At 39.3% G+C, this 24,100-nt stretch overlaps 1 protein-coding gene across 3 annotated transcripts in view; it reads left to right on the top strand.

Annotated features, from left to right (window-relative positions):
• The window catches only part of adarb1b (adenosine deaminase RNA specific B1b), a 119,673-nt gene that overhangs the window by 28,187 nt on the left and 67,386 nt on the right, over positions 1 to 24,100 (top strand). For all 3 annotated transcript variants that reach the window (XM_062431142.1, XM_062431140.1, XM_062431143.1), the window contains one exon: positions 14,483 to 14,579. The gene's annotated coding sequence lies outside the window, so the exon portion shown is untranslated. The remainder of the gene's footprint in view (positions 1 to 14,482; positions 14,580 to 24,100) is intronic.

The raw sequence follows: 24,100 nt of genomic DNA on the forward strand, positions 1-24,100 counted from the left end.
CACATTTGTCTTTGCTGCAGTGGTTTGAACATGGATGTTATCTTCAATGATAAATCTGGCTATGTGGCCTTATGTATATTTTCATTCCCTCCTCTCATATTTGCAGTATTGCACATGAATGTAACGACAATGCCTGTGTGTATATCAACCCAAACACACTATTTTTAGCAGCTTTTTTGTCGTTTCACCAACATAAAACCCCATAATTAATAGTGACGAACACAATGAATGAACATACACATTGTAAAATTTGTCTCAACATACTGTAGATGGTTAATGGCTATCAGAGACTAAAAGAATTGCATTGCCTGCATTGGGAGGTACTTCAAATGAGTGTTGTAATTTGATAGCATGCATTTATGTTACAAGCATTCATCTAATAACTTCTTTGTCTTTTAATGTGTTGGAAAAATGCCACTCCGCTTCACTTAACCTGGACTGGTACATTACTCTTAAGTACTCAACAAGAAACAATAGACAGTGAAGTGTAGCTTCATTTAAAACGTCCTCGGAGACTCTCATTTACCCAGACGTTGCCTATAGACGTGGTTTATGAATCACTCTAGCCTAATTTAAATAGCCACAGTTTATGGATACCGTTGGTGTTACACAGGCTCTGTCATGGAGCTGAGAGTAGATGTCGCTTTGAGGTATAAATTAAAGTTTGCATGTGTGGCTGAGGGTATTCGATGCATTTCACAAATTGATATTAATTGATTTAATTATCATTTACAGGATGAGTTTTACACTCAGGGCACTACATATGTTGGATTGTAATTTCGATTGAATAGTTGTCCCTGTGTCATAACCACCACAGCTGTGAAAAATGCCTCAGTTATGGTTTCTGGACATAAATGACAAGTATTGCTTGTTGGTGCCGCAGTGGTGCATTTTTTCCTCTGAGGGCTTAGTCACTTGCAGTTTCACTTGCCTCTCTTCTCATTGCCTGTTTTATATTCCTGCCCCATTCTACACATCTCTCTCTGGTCTTCCAGTTGTAATCATGTCACAGCTTATATAAAAAAAAAGTTTTTGATGGAACAAAACTGTTTGCATTTGTTTTTGTTTTGACAGTGGTTATCCTATCGATCATCTTTTAATTAAACCTCTGGGTAATAATGGCTATTTTCTCCCAGTCAGTCCTGGCATTTTCACAATTACGCCAATTGGCCCCGGGGTATTCTCCATTGTTTGTCCATGTGTCACAAGTGGTAGCTCAGACACGGCTGACTGGACTTTGAAAAAGCACTTGGAGGAATAATGCATTTTATCATCACATGTTGGGATTTACAAAAGCCTGCGGTCATAATAGGAGGGTTTAAAGTATTCTCATAGCGTGTGTGCTCTTTCTCTGCAGCCCTTCGTGCAATTATTACCCCATGGAGCCATTTAATGAAGCAGATTTCTTTTTTTCCTACTACTTTTAAAAGCTATTTGTAGCAGTTTGTGTGAAGTGTTTCAATCAAAGGACAGAAGCAGTGTTGATTGACCTTTTTGTATCTGGAGTTTCCCTGCTGGTCTTGACATTCTGGTCTGTGAACCGCTTGTTTTGTGCCTCCGTATCTTACATATAATATCAACCTATTGTTTCACTAAATTTGCAATTATGGGCAAGAATTTTGAATCATATGCAGAGCCTGATTAACCAGGCTGTACTTGTGTCAGACCACAGGTGGATGCTATTTGACATTCACCTTTTTTTTAGTTCACTGCAGTGTGAGGAAGTTACAATAAAATACATGAACCCTTAAAAAAGAAGACAAACTTGGGAGCTTTGAGTGTCTCCATCCAGATGACTTCAAATAATTAGGCTTATTCAGTTTCAGAAACAACCACCAGTTTCTCTATGCTTTCAGCTACATTTCACGGTAGTGACCGAAAAACGAGTGCACATATGGTACATCAACCACGGACATGACAACAAACAAAAAAAATGAGAATAACAAAATGCTCAGGTTTCAGGCAAAGGGGGGCACGTTTTCACAGATTTCACAGTTCAGACGCTGAACGATGGAAAATTTGGGGTAAACAACCTAAAAATAAACGTGTCTCGGTGACGGCAGAGATAAATGTTTGTGTCTGAACAGTATAACAGTGAAATATTGGCAAAACAGAAATATTGGTAGAACTTACTGAGGCATATTTGGAAAAGGAATCATACTCAAGAGTTATTCAGCTCCCTGGAAAAGAGACACCCTAAAAATAAGCTCTCAGTTTGCACACTGACTTTGTACTGCATTGAAAGAAAAACGGAGTGCGCCACATACACATCCGAGGTAGGAAGTCATCTGACCTGCTCCAGCTGCTCCTGGCAGTTGATGGAAACACATTTTGCTCTGAAAAATGTGCAGCGTTTTAAATTATTGAATCATCAGCACTCGTCGCTGAATCACCGAGTTCTCATTCATGGGTAGCAAAATAAAGCTGAGTTAGAGTACCGCACTCAGTTTCAGGATTGTAATTCAGCACCGACATGTATTGGATGTCAAAAATCTTCCTTCAGCAGCTGGCGACTCTGATATGATGCTGCAAGTTATACTGTTGAAAATACGCACACACACACACACACACACACACACACACACACACACACACACACACACACACACACACACACACACACACACACACACACACAGAAACACACACACATACACAGAGGTCCAAACACTTACCCACACCGAACAAGGAAAGCTTTCTCTGCTATGTGAATGAGTAGCTATGGCTGAATGGTTGAGTGTGTCCTCTGTCTCTGTGAGGTCGACAGCCCAGGGAGGATTAGGAGGAAGCACATCAAATGAATGAGAAAGGAAGAAAGAAGAGAGGAGAGAGAGAGAGAGAGGGGGAAAAAATAAAATAAAACTGATGGCTCAGGAAAACCCTGCTGCATTACACTTGCTTTTAGGGAATTAGGGTCTGAGCTTGGACATGCACACATGCAAAACATCTCTGGGCTTAAATATCTCATTAAGTCTACATCAATCTTATCAGCCCCCCCCCACATGTGTACTGTAGTTGTTGCTGGGGGTTCCTGTTTTTGTTTCTGTTTCACCCCCCCCCCCCCACCTTTTTACAGTGCACTTACACGTTTATTTTAGTAGATGTGTTCCTGCATTATTCATTACTAACTGTGGTCTTGCCTTTGGCGTTGCCTCATGGGTGGCCTACATGCACAGGTTATAATCCCACCTTGTCACTTGCAAAACGCTCTGGCTTTTTCCATTTTGTCTCCTGACACGTTCTGGCGTACGCTCTACGTAGCTGCCCAGTTGTGAAATCATGCTAAAGCTTTTATATACATTACAAAGGGTCTGTTGTCGACCGGTTGTGGGACCCTAGTCAAGATAGAGTGTGTCATTAAGTGGTAGCCAGAGCGGTTGGCAAGAAAAAAGGCAAGGGTGGGTCTACGTTGTAAATGAAAGCGGTTTGAAAATAGTCAAGTCTCCCAGACGTACGTCACAGCTGCCAGGCCACAGCATAGCTTCCTGCTCCTTCTCCTTTACTGGTTTCCATATGTTCAGTTGGCACTATATGCACGACCCGCTTATACAGCTCTACGTTTCGCATGCAGATGATGAATTTCACTCTCAATGTCAAATCTGTCATAATCGGAATAACCACAATCCGATTTTGCTTGCTTGGGATGCTTGTGAAATCAGGTGAAGGCCGACACGTCTTCTTCTTCACTGTTTATTGTGACAAATCTTAGAGGTTTTTTTATGTATGTCCCCTGAGCTGCTAGCCTGGCTCTAGGGACGGCAGTGTTGATCTGTTATTGATTGGTTAGTCAGTCAACCACTTTGCTCCTATACTGAAATATAGGACTGTGCAATATGACCAAAATCTCATATCCAGATAATTCAGTTCATATCCGATAACGATTCATACCACGATATAGCATTTTTTCTATAAATTCAATAATAGCAGTGTTCCCCACAGAATATTGAGAGACTATGATGGTCTGACCTCAGTCTGACCCTCTAGAATGGTCCGGGGCACATTTTTAAGTCACATGCATCACTCTGGTGCACTCTGAGAGCAAAATCTATAACTACTAACTATGAACTATCTATAAAACATAAAAAATATGTACTTTAAACTATTTTGTGGATTAGTACAGACATGTTTGGATCACTATGAAACTCTGGTGGCACAATTTAGAGTATGGCTGGCCAACACATTCTATATAATTAATTGGAAACACTGAATATTTTATATAAATTGACCACATAGTCCTATTTCTTAGTACGTTTTGAATTATGTACTCGACAAATGAAAAGGCACAGACTCATATTTTATCCTTTTTTTTTTCTTTTATTTAGAACGTTTGTGCAACTTTTCAGTTTACTATCTAACAAAAGTATTTTTTTGTTTTGGCTGTTCGGAGTCCTCCTACTGTTCAGAACGACCCTGTTCTGTGTTTCACGTTCAATCTTCTTCATGTTTATTTGGGTTGTCTTCATGCACATTTCCTGCCTGCATTTGTGCCGTGTGGAAGTCGTCCAAATGAGGACAAATATTGTTGTAAAGAGTGTGATTTGTGACTCAACAAAGTAAACAATTGACCATAATATGAAATGATTGACATTTTTCTATCATCACTATATCATTGAATCAAACAGCCCTGCTGAAATATCTCCACTACTGTTGGATGGATCGCTATGATCTTTAATACAGACATTCATGATCCTCAAAGGATTTCTTCCATGAGGTTGACAATTACTTTTTTGTTTAAGTGAAATGAATGAATCTTGACAGCTATAAGATGACATTTGGTGCAGACATTCATGTTCCCCTCAGTATGCATTATAAAAACTTTGTGATACTTTTCATCTAACCCTATCACCTGGTTCAAGTAAGCCAGCCTGAGCTGTTATTGTTCAACTTCTCCACTGAAGAATACGTTAAATTTCCTACTGATTGTGTTTGGGATGGTCCAGCTGAGGAGGATTGATATTATATTATGATATGCCTCTATTAGCTTTATTCATGCCCTGACATTTTCCAAATCTGTATCTTATACCTGCCTTGTGTACTAGCTGGCATTATGGAGAGTACAGATACAAACATTTATTCATTTTTAGTTCAATCACCCAAAAAAAAAGAAGGCATTTAGACTTGGTGTTGGTACATAGAAAAAAAATCCCCTCAAACTATGCCCTCCATTTTGACATTTGTGCTGACCTTTTAACTTTAGTACAGTCCAATCCCAACGGGTGCTTTCTGCATTTGGCAGCCTCCCAAAGTTAAGCATTTAGAAAAGCCATTGACAATATAATAACCACTGTGCATCTGTTATTTTGGACATTAATACTAATTCCTACCTCATTGAAGTGGATGTGAGTCACAGATGAGTCAGAGTCAGAGGTACCTTCATTCTGCATGTACATCATTATTTCTTATGCACAGCTTCTTAAACATTAGTTGTTATTGAGTTTGAATTACATACAGTGTGCAAATATAGTCGCTTGATGTTCTACACGGGAAAAAGAACAAAAAGAATAGAAGGTAAAGAAAAGGGAGAGAGATGTGTTATTAGTTTTACAGCTTGAATGCATTAAGAAAGCATTATTACTCACAGTCTACTGCACACAACTCTGCACCCTCACTGCTTACATTACACTTTTCCTCCTGCTTTTTTTCTTCATCTCTTCCTGACTATTGAATTAAACAGACCTGCTCCCCGGAAAAAACATCTTTTTGTATTTATTTCCGAGGTTAGCTCACCTGTTCGGCACAAACTCCAGTCAGCGGACATCTTTGTGTACGTATGCAGTCCAAAGCTGTCACACAACATCATGAATACAGTTTGATGGGTCGTCATAGTGACATGAGTAATGTACACTCCGGAGGGCTGTGTCATCTGGAAAAAGTGATGACTCTGCCTGAGATGTGTCCAAATAAGAGACTCTAATGGACAGACTAACAGATGGAGCTTCATATACAGAACATCAGCTTTGTATCCTCAGTTATGTTGTTACCGTTCGCTGCAACGTACAAAATAGATTGAGCCAAAATGAAAACCCTGATTGGTCTGTTTTATATTGGATTAAGGTCAGGACCTTGTCTGTCTGTGTTTACATGTGGCACCGGTGCAGGAAGAGCGAGCGCTGAAACCCTCCAGGCCGCAGAGGATGCCGGCTAACTGAACCCATCTGCTGCATTTGTTAGGCGAACGCTAGGCTAAACAGGAACTTGTTCACTTTGAGTCACAAAGTAGTTCAATGTGCTAGTTTCAGTGTCAGTTTACACGTGCAAACCGGCGACCTGTGTTATTCTCACAGCTTTGAGTCATATACAAATTAATAATGTTTACGATTCTTTATCGGTGTTGCCAAAAAAACTAAAACTTTAGGAGCCGAATGACGTACTTTGTGCCTTTGAGACCCTCGACCAGCTTGTAGGTGTGACTTTAGCAACTCTGTGCTTTAAATGTGATGATTTTAACACAACCACACACTTTGAAACAACTTTTTATCTCTTAATTGACCCGTGACACAGTGATAAAGCACAGCTCTCTCAATTATTTATCTGTGTGTGTGTGTTAGTGTGTGTTGCCTATAGTTTAGCACACGGTCACTGCTCAAACACATTCAAATCCTTGAGACTGCGGACTTTGCAGTGAACACAGAGGGGTAAAAAACAAAACAAAAACAGTAAAGCTGACTATTTTATTTTATTTTATTCAGTTTATTTGATAGAAACAATGCAAGTTAACACAGTACCACTTACACTCGTTAAAATACTGATGTTCTGCAACTCCAGTCCCTGGTTAGTTAATGATATCTAGCTACTTCTTGAAAAGTTTAAGACTCTGGCTTAAAGCAAAATACGTACGTCTTTGTGGATGCCATTAATGGTAATACACACACACACACACACACACACACACACACACACACACACTCACACACTCACACACTCACACACTCACACACCCAAACACATCGCAACATGCACGCACCCAGTTTCTGCCCACGGTGACACCACGGGGGTTTCAACGCGTGTGATGGAGTCAGTCACACGAGAGTGACCTCTTTTAATGCAGCCGCTCTGTTTATTCTCCTTCTAATGAGTAGTTGTGACTCATAATCTATACTGTGTACTAGAGCCGGGGGGTTAATCAGACCGATGGTGTGTCTGTACATTTTTCTGTGCAGTATTTGTAGCCCGTGTCACACCGAGTTATGCAAAGTGGCTCTCAGACATAATTTCCCTTGATTGGGTGACAATTATTGATGTGGTCTCTGTGTTCCCCTCTGGCAACCAACATTTAGCCTTTTGTACCAAATGTCAAGAGTTTCTCTTTAAAAATGAGGTGTACCACTGTGTGTAATGGACATTCATGCTGTTAAAGGAACATTGATGTGTTATTATTGTTGTGACAGTATTTTAATAGGACTGTGGCAGCAGTGAAGGGGGAAATTCAATAGGCGTTTGTTTGGTTGATGGTCAAATAAGGTGGCTCACATTTTTTCTGAATAATCCAAAGTTCAGTTTCCAATAGTATCCAATTCAGTTACCTCTGACGCTAAACAAATCAGTCCTCCCTGAGAGAATTACAGTAATTGGTTGAATTGCAGGCAGAGCTTGTGTATAAAACCGGTAACCAAAAAGTGATTAAATCAGGCCAAATTGAGCTGGAATGTGGTTTTTGATTAGTCATGAAAAAAAAGAAACATTTTGGTAGTTTTCGCCTCCTAATCGAGCAGTGTAGTAAATTATTTTAACTGCTTTGCCTTATTGCATTACATCTCCTGTAGTGTGACTGTGCACATGTTACACGCTGCCATGTTAATGCTCCCAAAATTAAAGGTCATCTCTTCTGTTGACTGGTGGTCTTAAATATTGTTGCTGCCTTGCGTTCAGTTCAAGACGAGCTGAAACCGAGTCTCCTGTGGATCCTTGTCGGGCTGAAATGTTTCCTGTGCTGCGTTGTGCATTGGCAGGATGCACAGAGCTGTCAACAGAGGTGTCAAAAGATGTTTTTGGAATAAGCAAGAAAAGCAGATGGGTAGGAGGGGGGGTAGAAAGGATGCGAGTTGATCTCCTTCTTCTGTAGTTTTTAAGTCCATGCCATCTTTTAATGTAACATTTATAAATGCAATATCTGTTTCCAGTTCATTTCCCCCCTGTTTTGCTTTCAATTGTGCTTTTTTTAGTTGAGCTTGTTCCATCTCCAGTTGGTGTTTCTCTTTTGACGCTGCTGCTCGTTCTGTTGCCGCCCTCAGACATGCAGAGGAGGCAGATGATGACGTTGTCCTTAAAAAACCTTTGGATTTGTTGAACTTCTCGGATGTCACAGAAGCACTACCCTTCTGCTCTTATAAGTGATTGTGTATGTGCATTTATCCACATTTTCACATCTTTTATAAAGTGTAAGATGCATTATCTTCGGCTCGTACCGTGTCACACGATCATATTCTCTCTCCTCAGAGGATGGTAACATATGGACTAAATCATGTGTATCCTTGAAATCAATTAGAGTCAATTTGAATGATTCAGCTCGGTCCATCACATTTCTCAGCGTCTTTGTCATCCATCAATGATTTTAATTCATTCTTTTTTAGCACGTGCACGCTCCCAGTTTCCCTAATGTGCCTCTGCAGCAGCGTCTGCTGCAGCCTCAGCAGGAGGAGTTTCTTCTTCCGTTTTTTAAAAGTTCAAAAGTTTAAAGCGTTATAATCATCACAATCCACGGATCACTTTTGCATTTCCATGTTTCATTTGCATACATTAACTCACAGAATCCACTTTGATTTTAATTCATGATGCGACCGCTTACTTTTTCCTCCATCAGCACTTCATCTAATCCAACAAACTTCTTTTGGAGGAAGCTCAATCCCTCCCAACTAAAGAAATCGATTTCCATGTAATCCTTCATATTGAGTTTTTTTTTTTTACTATTGTAGATTTAGATTCCAGTTGTGGCTCTGTCAGATTGACCAATCACACAATAATTATCAACTTATTGTACAATAACGTAATTATTGACATCATCACATATATATAACGGTTTATGATACATGGACATGATTTTGATAATTTTTTTAACCTTAATATTGCCACACTTCACATTAGCAGCTAAGAGGCTATTCATGTCACATTGGTGGTGCGCTTATATGGAATTAAAGGTAAATAAGTCTGTCCCGGGCCATGATGGCAGTCTGCGCCCACTCTCCAATCCCTATTATGCTATTATATTATCATTATATCAGTGGTATAAAATGATCTTTGAATGACAATAATATCGTTTATCGTGATTATTTCTGAGACAATATATATATCCAACAAAATTAGTTATTGTGACAGGACTACCTTAGGATTGTTTCCAACTCCCGTGACCTGAACATTTCTAGTACTTCCAAGTCAAAATGTATTGAAAAAGAAAAAAAAAGAAGATGGATGTAATCATTTCTGATATTCATAACTTATTTTTATCTAACTAAATATTGTGTTTCAATTCATATTTTTTAGTGTTTAGCCTTTCATAAACTAAATGTTCCCTGCTGTTTGCTCTCCTGCTTACCACACACGCACCTGTATTTAAAAGGCAGTCTAACAGCGAGCTGACAGCACACATGGTGCTACCTATCCCCTGTGTCATTCAATAAAAAATTTAAGAAAATAATTCAAACCACATTTTGTCTGCATGAAAAATCAAATTAAATCATATTACGTATTTACATAACCACAAAAGCAAAACATCTGTTCTGGCTCTAACAGCTGAAGAAGGAGAAAGAAGCTGATGCATATTGGATTCCTACATTTGAAACACACACACACACACACACACACACACACACACACACACACACACACACACACACAGAAAACATGTGATTGAAATAATAAAAATAAAACAGACCCACATACATACAAGTTTTTAATCCTTCATTTACTTTGCTGTGATGCTTTGTTGTTCAAAGCTTCTTTTTTTTTGTATTTCGTTATGACTCTGAATTCATTCAGTGTTGCACCAGCATTGCGCTCGTGTCACAATTTGACATTAACAGGGCAGCTTTGATCACATGCCTTTATTCATAGGACGGAGGGTTTATCCTGATGCATTTTTCACAAAGATTTATCAACCCGCGGAAGGTTTGCTGAACATGCATGCTTGTCTTCACATTCACACAGCAACTCATATTTATAGCCTGCTGCTATTGGCAGCTGAGCAGCTCCATTGGACTAGACTAGATGTTAATTCCCCAAAGATACCTCTGCAGTAAAAATTGGGGAGTAAGTGAGAGGGAGACGTTCCCTTCTCCCTCAACAGCTTCCCCCTTCCTAATATGTGTGACTTTGATCCTAATCCCTAATTTCAGTTTGCAAAAGTGAAAGCCTTTTGGCAGCCAACAAGCTCAAAAGCCATCAGCTGTCACACCATCTGCATAATGATGCTGAAGTTTTGTTGCAGTCATCTATCACCGCCATGGCATCATCTGGCCTGTCGGTTTCACCTGATGAAACGTGTCGTAGTTTTCAAAGAGAATTTTTAAGGCGCGGTCGGTAATTACGGCGCTTCAGCAGTAGTTGTTTATGGATTGATTGAAGCACGAGAGTCAAATTAAGTAGTAAGTTTGAGATTTGAAGGCAGGAGCGTCTGGAACGGTTAAGTAACAAAGCAAAGAAACACTCAGCGATGACTCTGATCAGTCAATGATAACTGTCAGCGGCACTGAGAGGTCACTCATAGAGGTTATGTAAAATTAAAGCATGTTTACACTTGCCAACTTACCCCTGTCATTCATCATTAATTGTATCCAAAGGCTGTTGTTTGTTCACCCGAGCACTCCGTGATTCACTTGCTAGCTCAGTAACACTGTCTGCTAGCAAAGAGATTTAGTTTTTTTAAGGTGACTGCTCCTCTACCCAGAATGCAACGAGATACCATAAACAAAGAACTAGAGCCAAAAACTGATCCATTAGATTAGAAATACCTCGAATAACCCCCCAACCCTCATAATGTGGATCTGCTTGGGACACACTTTGCAAAATATATATATTTATGGTCACAGAAAAGTTGTGACAGTTTGTCTCTCTCTGAATCATCTTTGGAGATTCACACTTTTTATTTTTAATTTTTATCATTTAAACATAAAAGCAAGGCCTAACTAATACTCTTGAGGTTCTTATTTCTATGATTCTCTGCAACTTTGTTAAAAAGGATTTAAATACTCATTTTTTTTAACTTAAAAAAGAAGAACATTACTGGATAGATGAGAATGAGATAAAGATAATACTTGAGGAATGACTGAAATAGTGTAAGCCTTCCTTCACCAAATTATACAGCAGTGTCAGATAGAAGAGTGTAACATTGGATTTTTCATACATTTCTGTCAGTATGCAACGTTAAATACTATGGTTTCAATACGATTTTATCTTATCGAGATTGTTGCTTTATAGCCTTACATAAAATGGGACAAGGAAGGCTTAACTTTAGTCTGAACTGAGAACTTGTTTTCTTAAATATAGCAACGGCATTTCTCTTAAAGCAACTAAGAGGAAATAACACCATCATCGAAACACTGTTTTTTGGATTTTAGCCTTTTGGAAATGTGAAGTCATAAATGCGAGTGAACTTTTTCCTCACTCTCTAAAAATATGGTTAATTGCACAGAGTTGGAAATGTTAATTTGCTTTGGTCAGGCTCCATGAAGCATCCGTTTGCATTTGAAAACTGTTTTGTCTTCAGGTTTCACCGATGAAGAAGATACACAACGTACAAAAGCTCAGTGAGGAATAGGCATCCTAAGCATTTTGTCCCTGATTCATTGACATTAAATCGTTTTCCGGTTGTTGTCTTTAATTTATCACAATTGACATCTGCCACCGTTGTCGGGCCGCTCGTGTGGAACTGCGGCGTTAGTTAATAAGAATGCAGAGTGTGTGCAGAAAAAAACCCACTGAATCAGGAGCTGCGTTCAATAAGATTTGCAGCTGCTGTGGATTTTGTAACAGTCTTAGGATCTCAGTGAAAATGACTGTCAGGATAAACCACATAATGCTGATTCTTTGCCAGTGCTGGGAGCCAGGCAAGGTTCATTTCTGGGACACAGGTTATCCCCATCCATTTCAGCAAAATAGAGCTGTCTAATGCAGTATTATAATGTGATTCCACTTTTGTTACAAGTGTGGAGTCGACGAGACTGAATCCCCAGAGCAGATCATAGAGCTGGTTGAATGTGCTTAGACTCAAATTGATGTATTCACTACAGCTAAATTAGCAGTAACGCACACTCTTGCCCTAGACACCAGGCAGCTTCTTTTTTTTTTTGTTTTAAGTACGAGCGAAGCCTCTTAGGGAGAAAACAAAAGGTGAGTCATAGCAACTCACAGCTTACTTGTGTCACAAATCTTTCACTGTATTAACATAAACCAGCCAAAAGCTCCTGTGGATGCTCTGGTTTCAGCGCTCGATCCTTTTGTTTATACAAAGATGCTGCTTTAAGTTCACATCCAACCATAAAGCTGAACAATTATTCTTAACCAAAAAAAAAAGAAGTTGCTTCATGCTCTGTGAGGCGAATAAATATAAGACTGAATCAAGGACAATCCACATTTATTCATGATTTGGATCCACTGAGTTCCTCCAAGGCCGTATATTAAAAAGTCAGTTTTATCTATATTACATCAATGCTGGGACTTGTGGGCCAGCTACAGCTTAGATATATTAGTGTAAACTTGAAGAGTGCAAGTGAGGATTTTCAGTACTGCAGTCCTGTAAACTCTTGAAAATATGCAGATTTTTGAAAAATGTGTGTTATGTTTCGACCTATGATATTTGCATAGACTTACAGTATTTATGTACCCGCTATGAATAAGACTAATTTGTTTTTTGCTCATTGTTTTTGGACACTTTTTGCACATGGAAAACCACATACACATGGCACATATATGAACAAATGTGTAAATCGAGGCTAACTTTGAGGAAGGTGACTCTTAGAGGTGTATACTACCTCGGTGGATGTCTTGAATACAGATGATGGAGACACACACACACACACACACACGTAGAAGGTTAGAAGATGCTGTGGACATAGAGTGTCTTCTTTCCTACCAAGTTGCCCATATGCCCAAGCAGATACCATATGGTCTGCAACGCTACACCCCATAAGCCTTTTTTTTTAAAGGGACCAGCCAAGTCACCAATCTGTCAGAGTGTACGCTATAAGTCAAATAATATTCAAGAAATTAGAATTAGAATTTTTACAATTGATTCTGCATTTTTTGGCTATACAGGTTATAAAATGAGCCAAAAGCTGGTAAAATTTAAACATTCACTAGCCATTTGCACCCTGACTGTATATGATAATACTGGCACATAGTCCATGAAGGTTTCCTGATGTCAGCTTTAAATATGCCACTGATGCAACTCTTATAATGCCTGAACATTTCTTTTTTTTTTTGCTCTTTTGTGTGTTTTGTCACAGTCGAAGGGCAGAGTGGTTGCAAAGAGTAACCATGATTTTAATTTATTTAGAAGCTTGACACTCAGTCAGCAATAAAACCTTGCCTCTGACACCTCTATTTTTTTCCTTTTTTTCTTTTGTTTTGTTTTCGAGATATCCCTCTGCCCTTGTGCCTTGTGTTGAATCACAGCCGCTAATGTGATTGGACAATAGGACAGCATCTGCTTCCTTTTCTCCATGCCTCTGAGGATGTCTTGGCTGTTTACTGCCTCTGTGTTTTAAGCGCCGTTCTGTTGCGGTATTGCTGTGGTTGGAGCTGGTTAGAGTCAAGCTGTGCGAGGCAGGGTCAGGAGGTTGTTAGCCGGCGGTTTTCTTCTAATGCCATTTTGATCGGGGATATCTTACCGACAGCCTAAAAAGATTCTGGGCCGTGTTTCTTCATGTTTGCGTCGCTGCTTCGGGTTGAATCTGTGAGGAATGTCCTCAAAAAGAATCACATGTCATCTCCTTTTAAGAAATCATACACTCATGTGCATGTCACGTAACCTTGTTTCAACACTACAGTTAAAAATAAGGGTGTTTCACTCCCCCAAAACAGTTTTTATACAAATGGAATATTTATAGATAATCATTTCATGAAAAACATTTTTTTTTTGAGAAACAACAATGGAAAAATAGGCAAAATTGAAGTCAGTATCGTTTTCATCCGTTTACATTTTGGGATCAGAGTTGGGGACAGCCACCTCTTAACCTAGAAATGATGATTTTATGTATATGTTAAGTTTACTGCTATCTCTATGTGCAATATATAATAGCAGGATCTCAGTAAACATCTCATATTTATGTACTTAAATGATTTTGTACGTTTTTTTGTTGGGGGGGAAGCAGCACCAATTTGGTAGAATGGCCAATATATGAATGAATGAATGAATGCAATCAACTCAAGTATCTACATTTATTTTTTACACTTTAATTTTTAAGGTATGAACAAAGTGACGTTATATTGTATGCCCAGAATATATCACACTTATATTAATGTTATATTATCTACTGTTTTTCTCCTGCAGGCGAGGTGTGTGTGTTCGTGTGGTGTTCGTGTGGCATACGTGGACTGCGAAGAAGTATCAAATAAATCAGCTTTCCCCTCGACTACTCAGTGGAACGGTGAGTTCAGAACTGTCACATTTCTCAAACACAGTGTGACGTACAAGTGGAACAGTGGGATTTCTAGATGATCAACATTTCAAACAGGTTGTGTGTATTGACATACAATTATAACCTAAAAAAAGGGACAGCTACCAGGTTTGGTTGTAGCTTTTTTTGTTTTGTTTGTTCTATCCCCATTTGGCAGCAGGACAACCCTTTCCTGGATGTACTCTTTGATCAGCAGAATCTAATTACTTCAACAGAAAGCTATTGATATTGCTCATGCGAGACAAGCGTTACACCTAAGCTGAAGTGTGCTGACTACACGACTCTTTCAAACCTGGAGTTACTCCAGCGACTGATTGCCAATTGAGGGGTAACGTTACCGATCATTCAGAAATGAAGAGGGTTCATGTTCAGAGCGAGCCAGAGTTCACAAACAGCGGTGTGACTTACACACGGATCTGATGCCAGTGCCACATCACCCCTGCTGTTCAGCTTTACAAAGCGTTCCGGGTTTTTTTTTTGGGTCCTTTTTTTTTTTCTCCTCTTTGTTCTTTGAGGTCTCTGAGGAGTACATTTCATATCGCTGCTCCAGCACGGCTATTTTTAGACTGGCTTGAATATCAGGGGATCCTGGGCTCTTCCTCCAACCCTTTTTTTGTCTCTCTTTGCTTGTTATTCTCTTGAATCCCAAAACCTTTTTTCTCTGCTGTGTAGGGATGATTAATTATACGGCATGGGAATCCATTTATGTACTTACAGTATATACCCATGTCCCTTTTGTCCCAAGTCCTTTCATGTGACGGTGACTCATTCACTCAAGGAATTACTTGAGATGGTTTTAAGTGCCGCTCCACCAATTTTTACACACGACAATCAGTTTACTCACTATTGGGAGCATTACTCAGTCCGAGACAACAGTTTTTTATATTTTCTTCTGTGGATCTGGAAGAGCTTTAAAAAAGTCTGAGAAAATAATCCTGGTGACATCATAGTGATATCATTGACGGTATCTCAGCTCAGACTGGAGATTGGAAAATGTTAAGCCTTCGATACAAGCTGTGATTTTATAGTTTTGAAGACGTGGGGGTGTTAACCAGGTCGAGGGGATATAAGGAAAATACTAGTGAGTTGCATTATGGAAATTGTGGGATCTAGAGTTTTTGGAAAAGTCTTTGCCTTTGTTACATCAATTTTGACACAAGTTCCCCCACTTTATGGAGTTGACATACTGTCTTATTTTTCTATTTTGGTGTTTGTTTAATGTTTTTTTGGGGGTAGGGGGCTTTAGCTGAGACACAGGTGGTGTTATTGACAAAAGAAGACATTTACTGCCCTCCCTGCACTCCATTTAAATACTCTCCATTTTCCTGCTGAGTGCTGGAGGGGAAGAACTGTCAAGTAGAGGAGGAGGATCGCCTTGAGAAGATTCTGACCACCACCTGTCGCTACATGGGGTCTATGCCCAGCTGCGCTCAGGTGATGGCACCACGCTGTCAACAGAAGGGTCTTTCTTTGTCCTCTCTTAGGGTAAAGGTGGAGAAAAAAGTGAAAAGTCCTAAAACATAGTTGTCAGCTCTGTCTGTTTGAGCCTTGCCTCGTTCATCCTCCCCCTGTAGGGAGCAGATACTCTTAAACCACAGACAGCATGAGCAGCATTAGCTTCTGTATCAGCCCCTAACACACACACACACACACACACACACACACACACACACACACACACACACACACACACACACACACACATATACACAACACATATTTTGCTTTTGGTGATGTAACCACATATTTGTTTGCTTGCATCGTCAAACTGCAAAATGGCTTTTGCATGCAAACAAGCGCGCCAAACCTGCTGTTAATTTCCATTATTTGTAATGCTGAATTTTTAGCAGATGCCCCATTCACTGTGTGCGTTTGTGCGTGTGTTTATGGCAGCAACATTCCCGTAGCCCTGTGTGGTTGAAAACACTACCCGTGGCATCTTGCCCTCCTGCTTCCACCTCTCCTCCATTATCGTAATGAATATTTAGTGCAGCATTGGCAAGATAGCCAACCAGCACTCCCCCAGTCAGACTGCGCTGAGCTGCTGCAGAAACACGAGCATTTGACAACCACAGGTGGAGAATAGTTTTCATACAATTCACTCAAGTCGAGGATAGCTTTGTTTGTTTTTGTGGATTTTACGTTAAAACAAAATGAAAAGGTGTAAAAGGATTAAAGGGTGGATGAAATGTTGCGAGAAACACCACTTTAATCCTGAAAAAACTGAATGAGAGCTTTTCAATCCCTGAACAATCGTCGAGGTACTTTTGAACCCTTAAAGCGGCCGCCTTAAAAAAAACAACACTTCTGCACTATCACAAAGCAGCTATTGGATATTACATTAGTCTCGGTGGCATTGTTGCAGATGTGAACTGATGGCTGTGACACATTACATGAGTTTATAGTGTCAGGTCTTCACCGAGTGATGGAAGATGAGAGGCGTATACAATAATAACACACCTTATCATTATTTATTTATTTATTTATTTTCTTCTTGCTGTTGCTGCAAAAGTGGCTGCCTCAGATGATTTAATCTTTATTCCTCAGGGAAGTATGCCAGCCATATTTCATTGATGTCATGAGCATAAAGTGTTTTTCTTGTGCGTGTAAGCAGAGCGCTACTGTTTGAAGGATCACCTTTGGTCCGTCAGCTAGGAGTGGGAAGTCAGGTTTGGGTCTTGTGGTGTCATTTTGCAGCAAAAAGGGCTCAATTATGTTTAATGAAAAGAGGTCTTCTGTGTGGATGGGCGAGTCACTATTTAAAGTCACACACATTAATACAAAACACATGGAAACACACAGTAAAGCTGCATATAAGCTGTTAAAACAGGGGTGTCAAACTCAATTCCACCCAAGCCCGCATTATGGTTACCCTCAAAGAGCCGGTTGTTACTGTAAGACTATATAAATGAATCCAATATGTATCATATTACATTACTGCCCCTGTATTAAATTATTATTGGATTTTAGTAATAACTTAATTCATAACTAGATCCAGAAGTAGAAGTCTGGGAAAAATAATGGCAAGCAGATATTCAAGAGTACAACTAATTTCCAATTTATTAAAAAAATGAGTTTGGTAACAAAAACACATGCTTGTAAATCGATATAAATGTAATTTCTCTCGCTTGCAAAAGAACAATTAAAGCACAGTCATTTTAAAATACTGCACACGGAGATAAATGTGCAGCTTATATATTTGATGCTTCGGCTCTGGACAGTAATGTGGAGGTTGTGATAGAATCAAATCTTCTCCAGTGACCCACATTAGTGAGAGATCACTGACGCTGCATAGGCCTCACAGCCCTACACACGCAGCCATTTAAATGATTAAAGTAACAGTAACAAATCATCATCTTGCCCTCTGCTTCATCATTTTTAAAACTATTTTCCAATTAATCATTTCTCTACAAGGTCTCTCCAGAGGAGCTCTGACCCGTCTGGCGTTGTCCAGATGTAACAGATGGCCGTTTGTTTCTTAGGGTCCCACATTATCATTAGGGAGCAAGTTTGGTTCCAATTGTCCAGCTAGTTCTTCCAATTGCTCATCTCTGGAAGTTTTCTCCTAACATCCAAGAACTCCAGACAAGGTTAAAAGAAAGTGGGAGATTTTTTTTTTTTTTTTTACATTTTGCGCCGTAGATCAGACTGATCTTTGCTCACTAAGAATCCAGGCATAGAGAAGTAAACATGTCCAAAGGGGCAAAAGCAGCTATGTAATGTTTTATTGGTAGAAAAAAGACTTGAACATATTGATTTGGCTTCTGTTCAAAGTTCAATTCCCTCTAATATCTATATTATTTTCTCATTTTCTCATCCTCGTTAATCATTTTTCCCCACTCGTATTGCTTTTGGAAAGTTCCTGCTTATGACTCTTTTTCTGTTAATGTGGTATAATGAGAACATCAGCTTTCTAAAATACCTTAAAATAAACTTTACGCTATGTTTGAGTAGGATTATGTTCCTGTGTTTTTGGCTCGTCTCTCCTCAGACTTTCAGCAGCATATGTTCTGTACTATTGAGTGGTTCACGCCATTATTATTATCGTGTTATTATAAGTAAAGTATCCATATGGAGAATACCTGCGTGTTTTCACACTTGCCACCCACACTCACTCGATCTGTTTCTCACACCTCTGTATTTAGCCGCGCTCGCTGTCATACAAAAGAACATTATACACTAACGCTGGTTTCCATCCAGCAATCCATCCGTGCCCGTGACCAGACAGGAGACAGGATGGATCCGGTATCAAAGCCCACATTTGTTTTGGAACCTGGGTTGTGTAGGAGCGGCGGCCAGATGCAAAAACAATGTAGTCATTCAGGCGGAGCTGTAATAGACGCTGCTATCGCTGATGGTGTAGATTGGACCCAGCAGAGAGTCAGTCTGCTTACTGTCTCTGTGACATCTGTTTTACACTGTACAGTACAAACTGCAGATGGGTCTTAGTGCATCTGGAGCAGTGATCCAACTTCATAATAACACAGCGACAACGTTGTGTTTACATATTTCTACCGTACCATCAGTTCTGTGTACTCCTCGTGTAAGTGATGACCACAGGTGTTATTATTAAGTGCTGACAAATTGTGTACTTAGTCAGTGTGGATATAACATACACTTTTAGGCCTTTATGTGATGTGACAAACAGAGAGATGTAATCAATTACATTCATTTGTTTAGCATTAACGCAGAACGTAACCAGCACTTTTTTATAGGGATCTATTAAATGTTCTTATTAAAGTGTTATGAGTAGAGCAGAACACAGCTGATTAGGTGATTAATCAATCAACAGAACATGTATTGCCAACTATTTTCATAAATATTTCATTTAGTTGCAGCAACAATCCAATTATTTTATGATTTCACTTTTTGAAAGGTGAATATTTACTGTTAATCCTTCTCTTATATTATAGTAAAATATTGCTGCTAATATGTGTCTTATATTATAGTATATTAAGTTTTTTATATTATTGTTTCAAATATAGTTTATTATAAATATAGTATAGTATCTTACAGTATATTATAGTATATAGTATAGTGTTTTATACTATAGTAAAGTTTTGGGTTTGTTTAAGTAGTTACTGTAGCTATTTGAATGCTGAAACGATATTTCACTGACATTTTATTGACCAAAAAATGTATTGATTAATCAAGAAAATAAGATGATAGTTAACGTATAAGTCAAAGAATTGTGACAGTACTCAGCAGGAACATTTTACAGTTGAAAAAATTAAGTTGTTAGTCCTTTCTGGTGCATTAACTATGTCATTTATATACAGTATACTTCTTAATTACGTCAAACATATGTTTCTAACATTTTTGATTTACAATATCTTATCTAAATCCTACTTGGTGTATTTAATAAGTTAAAACTGCCCAATAATATCGGCTATCATTGTGTGCTCTGGTGTTTTTGATATTAGTGCTGGGTGGAAAATAATGATTCCCATAAGAATCTATTTTTCTTGTACAAGTATAATGATACAACACAGTTGTATATTGGATACACACGAGGAGTCCACTGCCACATCCACATCCACACGCAAGTGTAGACGAGCTCGAGCTCACATTCATTTACATGCACACGTCACATACTGACTTTTAACAGAACGTGCTGATGCCAATTAACACCAGCTTGGTAGGATGATTACAGATGAGCCTACGTCAGATCAGCCCTGATCTGACACCCAATCCACACAATAATTACACACAGGCACACAGATAAAACAGCAAAGTGCTACTCATGAAAGCACCCCACGGTAATAATAATCCATCATGCACGTCTGCATAAGTTATCCTCGTTATAAGCGTTATTGTCAGCGGATGATTAAAAGTCCAGACTGTCCTCGGGGAGGTGAGTGCACACATAGCTGCGCACACGTTGGTGCACTGGAATTCAAATATTATCACTCTCACAACAGCAAACCGCCTTCCCGACCAACACAGACCACATAACAGATGGAGAAATAACGTAATACCTTTACTCAGATAAAAGAGACTGTGGTGGACAGCTGTCTTTGTGGCTCACTGGAGAAATTTGTGTTGCACACACATTTGCGTGACTTATTACACAAACAAATTTTGAGCAGAGACTCCTGTTCTCCAATGGGAACTGTCAGTTTGATTCTCTGTACTCCCTTGGATCATCAACTGCATGAGAAGAAATATTTAGCTGTCATCATTTGTGGTTTTTCTGTCCGGGCAAGCAATAATAGACAAAAAGTACATGCTTAAAATCCTGCTGAATACACCTGGAATGCAGCCTCTGTCTTTATAAAACATTTATAACTTCTTGTTGTTGAAGATAATGAATATCTGCTTTCCATGAAGTGAACCTAAAAATACACAAGACGCAAATTCACTCAAGGTAAGCCGTGCCAAATGTTGCTAAATGCCCATATAGTTTTCTCTGTGGTTGGTAGCTAGCTGTTTCTGTAGGTGGCTTTGTTTCTAAAAATATGAATGTTAAATTAATAAAAGCCATTTAGCAGAAACAATGGCTTGCAGACAATTGAAGCTTTATTTACACACATGCTTGTACTTTGCCCTCCTACACAGCTAACATACCGAGTCAAATCAGATTGTTTTGCTCTAAACCAATTTTCCTTAAAAACCTCACCGCTGTCGCCACCATTAGTGAAACGCCTTAAAGCCTAGCAGGAGAGAAAGGCTGCGATTTGATCTCCCTCACCTTGATCAGATTACACATTGGAATTAGTATAATTACAGCTGTCGCTGATTAATGGGCACGCTATAATTAGCACTCTGGATTTGGGGAAACTGTGTGTGTCTCTGTGATATGGAGACAAAGAGGATGAAGAAAAAATGGTGTGTGTGTGTGTGTGTGTGTGTGTGTGTGTGTGTGTGTGTGTGTGTGTGTGTGTGTGTGTGTGTGTGTGTGTGTGTGTGTGTGTGTGTGTGTGTGTGTGTGTGTGTGTGTGACGCTGTGGTACATGTGCATTCTCATGTTCGTGTGTGTAAGTGGTTGTTTAATAGCAGTTGAGAAGAATTAATGGAATTGGTTTTAAAGAGGAATCAGCTTAAGCCTTGAAAATAATAGTACTTGAATCACTCCTCAGTGAGTTGGTCTGCGTTCAGCTGACGTGGAACATCAGCGGAGACAGACTGATGTACACAGTGGAGCAAAACAGCAGGAAAACTCATCCTCAAGTCACCCAAATTTCATCATTTTATTAAGTTTATGCAAGTGATTCACAGGGGAGTGCAAGTCAGACAAGGTTTCATCAGTGTGCAATCATTTCATTATTAATCCTATTAACCTTTCAGGCCTACCTACTGAATCAATCATCAGTCTTTACAGTCAGAGGCGCTCTCTCTAACCTAATCGTACTCCATAGACAGGGGTTTATTTATCGATCATCACAGTAGCCTCCTTTGGTAATTTTGCAGTTTGCAGCATAGTAACTAAATGCTGCTTCTCCATGTTTAGTTTTGACTAACAGTTAGCAGAAAGCCTCCAGAGGATCATCTGAGAGGCCAAGAAGGTTTGGATGGTGAAAGATTCATTTGCAGACTATGATACAGTAGTGTTGTATTCTCCATTGTATGAGTTCATGGAAGCCAGAGCAGAGACTTTATGTGATGTGTTTAGATTCAGAAACAGCTGCATTTGCCGCTGAGAGTTTTTTCTGGAGAGATCTAATAAAAGATGTGCAGGCATCACAGGATTTATGTCAAAAGGAGACAGAGGGGAAACTTGTCTCTTCTTCTTGTTTTTAAGATGCCAGTCAGAAGACTTTCTTATTGACCTGATGTGACTACAATATACATCTAAATATAGATCTGAGTATACGGTTACAAACACAATTTGAAAGACCAAGCATCAGGTTGAGAGAAAGGTCTCAACCTGTCTGTATTTAGCTGGAGGAAATTTAGGAACATTTAATCACTGATTTGTTTTAGGCACTTGTGAAAAGAATCTGTGGAGCTGTAGTCAGTGACAGAGTGAGGTAAATGTATGTGTCATCTGCATATCTGTAAAAGGCTGATCATTAAAGAAGAATTCATTTTCATACATACACCATGTTAACATTACTTAGTTTCTGCGTACTGTATTGTTAGCGGTGATAGCGTGTATTGTTTGGCACATGTACTAACTTGGATTGACGGGAAAGGACAGGGTTTTGCAGGGACATGTTGTGCATAGTTCAGTACGTAAGTACAGATTTTCCACTGCACACCGTTCCTTTTGTATTCTCCCAAACATCTGCATTGTTGTTGCCTGCTGGATGGATTGGGCTTGTCAGTCAAGTTTGACAACATGTTCACCCTTGTAACAGTTTGTGGGTGATTAAGTCTGAGATGGGAATATGTTTTTTCCATTCATGCCACCTTTTGCAAGCTAATCTTACACGTATTGTCATCAAGATTTACTGGCTCTTCCTGCTGCAGACCTACTTTTCTGCCAAATGGCAGCAATTGCAGTCTCTTGAGCAACCAACTTGTTTGCATCTGTTTATCCCCTTCTGTGGTGAAGTGCACACATGATTAGACTTTTTTTTTTTTTTCAAATACCCCGGTATACATCGTTACAGTCTAACCATAGTCATTTAGTTTCAGTGCTTCATGGTGAATAACTTGCCACCCATGCAGTCTTGGAATATGAATTCTGTCCAAACGGGACTTTAGTAAAAGCATTTTAAAAACACAGATGATGACAAATTCGGATATCTCCAACTTTACACTTGAATGAATCACTGAGCACCGTCCTTCCTCGCTGAGGGAGCAGTCAATATAAACAAGATGGATAGTATATGGAGCTTGGCCGCACAGAAGGAGATATAGAGGAGAAAGGGAATGATAAGACATCGAACTGCAGGATTTCAAATATTAATAGAGAGGCAGTGTATATCAGACGCTGTGCATGCATGAGCTATTTGTGTGTAACAAGCTCAGCATCTCCTACCACCACATTGCAAACAGTGAGGAAGTAGCCAAGTATAATAGAGGTGCAGGGAAAAGGAAAAGGTGGTTTAGATAGATTTATAGCTGCAAGAATTTGTCGATTAATTGATTAGTTGCCAACTATTAAATTAATTGCCAACTGCTTTGATAATCGATAAACCCGTTTGAGTCATTCTTTAAGAACGAGTCCAGCTTCTGAAATGTTTTTTTTTAATAATGGTTAACCGAATATTATTTGAGTTGGGTTAGTTGAGATGAAAGAAGACATTTGTAGAAGTGATTTTGGGCTTTGGGAAACAGTGGTTTATAATTTTCACCATTTTCTGACATTTAACAGACCAAACATCTAATTGATTACTCGAGAAAATAAATCGTCCACCAATTGGAAGATTGGAGGTTCGATTCCCGGCTCCTCCAGTCCACATATCGATGTGTCCTTGGGCAAGACACGAAAACCCCAAATTGCTCCCGTTGCTGTGCCAACGGTGTATGAATGTGTGTGAATGGTTAGTTTCCTCCTGATGAGCAGGTTGGCACCCTGCATGGTAGCCCCTGTCATCAGTGTA

This window comes from Scomber scombrus, chromosome 13 (genome assembly GCF_963691925.1).
Source record: "Scomber scombrus chromosome 13, fScoSco1.1, whole genome shotgun sequence".
NCBI lineage: Eukaryota > Metazoa > Chordata > Actinopteri > Scombriformes > Scombridae > Scomber > Scomber scombrus.